Genomic DNA, 3,434 nt, shown 5'->3' on the forward strand with positions numbered 1-3,434 from the left:
CCGTCGGATCTTGAATTTCATACATTGAATGACCTCAATAAAGTGCTCTCAGATGAGCTCCAGACCAACAAGTATGCACAGTAATTATTCAGCCAGTATTTTAGGAGAACTGCAATGTTAGAGAGAATCATGAACTGCTCAGAGACAATTAATGCAGAGAAGCAGCAAAATCCATCAAACATATAACTGGTTATGACTTATTTACTTGGTCTTAAAAAAGAACAACAAGACCTGAGTCTCCTCCCTGTCATTAACCCCCTGCTCAGACAATCAGGGTAGAGACTGAGGAGGGGAGGCTGAGGGGTCTCACCAGAGAGCTCAAAGGATGGCCCAGGTCACTGGCAGGGATCACTGCCCCAGCACTACTGCAGCTCCACAGTTTTGGGTGGACCTCCCACAGTGAGAGCTGCCGAGCACTCACCCGCAACACACGCACACACACACCCACCCTCTCCTGGTGTTAGGAGGGGAACAGGAGAAAGGAGAAAAGAAGCAAGAGAGGAAGAGAAAGGAGGGATGGATGGAGGAAAAGGTGAATCAAAAAGGACAAACCCTAATGTCCTCAGTGATTCTAAGGGACAAGATCCCAGGTTTGGAACAAAATTCTGCCTCCTTAAGATCATGTTTTCCATGAATTCAACTGTCACCAGATGGATCAGACTGAACAGTTTCAAACCTCGAGGAGGCTCTTACCTTCTAAACAGGGTCGGCTGTTTTCAAGTAAAATCACTAAAAGGGAAGGAGAAAACTCGAAAGAGGTTCCTCCTGGCGCTCAGGTACGTGAACCCCAATATTCCCCCAGTCCTCAAAGAGAGACCTGGAGAAGGAGACTTGCTGAAGCAAAGCCACAGGGTCTCTGAGGTTTCCCTGGCCCCTCGCCCCTGTCCTGCCTGGCTGATGTCAGCATCTCTCTGTGAGGTCACCACCTCCCCACCACCTTTGGCCAATAGTCTGAGGTCCTGCAAAAGGCCTTTGTGATGTCACTGCCACACCCCTCCCTTGCTGGGCTAATGTCCTGCCCCTGGCCAGGCACTTTGGAGGTTTGAGCTACTCCCTGTGGATCACCCCACTCAAGGAGCATTCGTTCTAGGAAGAAAGCCAGCTAGACAGTAAAACATCAGACACTGCTCCCAATGCTACACTCAGTTTTTTAGGAATTAGTCGACTTTATGGCTAGAAGAGACCATTAGAGCATCTAATCTGACCCCTGCATATCACAGGCCTCCTGTATGACACACTAGCTACTTTTGGGGTAAACACATTCCAGAAAGGCATCTAGTCTTCATGAAATGACGTCACGAGACAGAGAATCCACCACTTTCCTTGGTAACTTGTTCCTGTGGTGAATCATCCTCGCTGTTGAATATTTGTGCCTTAATTGTAATATGAATTTGTCTCTTTTCACCTTCGGACCCTGCGAGGTGGGAGTGTGCCAGACCTTGGGCTGCAGCCCAAGCCGGAACTTCTACATGACAATTAAACAGCCCCACAGCCTGAGTCGTGTGAGCCCAAGTCAGTGGTACGGGCCAGCCACCGGTGTGTAACAAGTTTGCGTGGAGAATTTGTGGCAAAACTGGGAACTGAACCCAGATTGTTTCAATTCTTGCCTCCCCCCTTAACCGCAAGCCCAGCGTGTGTGTACAGCATTGTTTTGGTCTGTGTTTGCCTTGTATTGGCTTCCAAGGGAGGCTGTGGAATTTCCTTCATTGGGGTTTTAAGACCAGGTTAGAGATACGCCAGTCTGCAAATGTCTAGGGATACTTGGTCCTGCCTCAACACAGCGGGCTGGAGTAGATGACTTCTCAAGATCCCTTCCAGACCTACATTGAAATAATTCTCTTTTGTGCTGCGTCATGTTCTACGCTGAGCTGTTTTGCATGGTGCCATTTGGAACTGTGATCGCACCATTTTGTGTAGCAGTTTTATGGTGAATTGTTTTGCCTCAGCTTGTTTTCCATTGTGTACTTTTGTCCTAGGATGTCATAGTTCGCATCGTGTTGCTTTCTTTTCCTTTGTATTGTCATTTTATGCTGTGGAGTGTAGGTTGTGTTTTTTCCCCTGAATTTTCCTGACACTATGTTGTGGTGAGTTTTATTCTGTATGTTGTGTTTTTATATGTATATATTGCATAGCATCCTAGAAATGTAGGGCTAGATAGGACCTCAAGATGTCATCAAGTCCAGCTTTCTCTGCTGAGGCAGGAACAAGTATATGTAGATTATCTATGACAGAGCTTTGTCCTATTTGTTCTTAAAAACTACCAGGAAAGAGACTCCCAGCCCCTTGTAAGACTGTTCCAGAGCTGAACTGCCTTAGCTCTGGGGACACCCACACAGATTTTAGTGGTGAGCAGCTCTGGAGAGAGAGAGGAGACCCCAGTGAGTGGGCAGTTGGATAAAGAGACTAAAGTTGGGAGGAGAAACATTGACGTGTCCAAGGTCACCCAGGCTGTCTGTGACCGAGCTAGAAATAGGTTCTAGTGCCACCGTACTGCTGTTTCTGAAGGTCTCTGCCACACTGCTGTTTTAGGCACTGGTGCAAACCCTTAGTGTAGACAGAATTTACACTAGTGCACTCTGGCACTGCTGCACCATGTCCCAGTTTGAAGGTTTGGGGTGGGGAGAGGGGCTGTGACCTCCCTGAGGACTGAGGCTGACTGAACGGTGCAGCTGGTAACGGAGGGGCAGCACTGAGTGCTGGAGGTATGAGCCAGGAGCACAGCCCCACAGGACTGGACACTGACTTCTCCTGACCCAGGGGACACACCCCCAGCGAGGTGGTTTGTCCATGGATGTGCAGGCTGTCTTGGCAGAGCAGCTCATTTGCAATCCCTGCACACCTCTTCCTACAGTGTGCACTGGGACCTTTCCAAGCTGCAGTGACAGGGCTCGGGAGTTAACAGGATCTGTTCCTGGCTCTGTCATGGACCTGTTTGGTGACCTTGGGAAGTCACAGCTCCTCTCTCTGTAACACTGTCTTCAGTGACTTGAGAGCACTAGCACCAGCCTCAGGCAGACTGGTGAGAAGCAGGGCACAAACCCCAAATTGGGTGTGAGGTCTGTATGGAGATTTCACCAACCAAGTATCCAGTGTAAACGCTTCAGGCATTGTAACAGCATTAACATGGTGATCCCATATATCTCACCACGCAGGTGAGCTCACCTTTGTGACAGGTGGTCCCTTACTCCAGGGGTTCCCAACCTGTTTCTTTCTGAGCCCCCCGCCCCCCCACCCGCGATAAAACTCCCCTGCCCATGTGGGCCACAATAACTGGTTTTCTGCATATAAAATCCAGGGCTGGCGTTAGGGGTAGCAAGCAGGGCAACTGCCTGCGGCCCCATGCCACAGGGGCCCCCGCAAAGCTACATTGCTTAGGCTTTGGCTTCAGCCCTGGTGATGGGGCTCAGGGCCCTGGACTTCAGCCCCCTGCGCTG

Source organism: Mauremys reevesii, linkage group 17, assembly GCF_016161935.1.
Source record: "Mauremys reevesii isolate NIE-2019 linkage group 17, ASM1616193v1, whole genome shotgun sequence".
Classification (NCBI taxonomy): domain Eukaryota; kingdom Metazoa; phylum Chordata; order Testudines; family Geoemydidae; genus Mauremys; species Mauremys reevesii.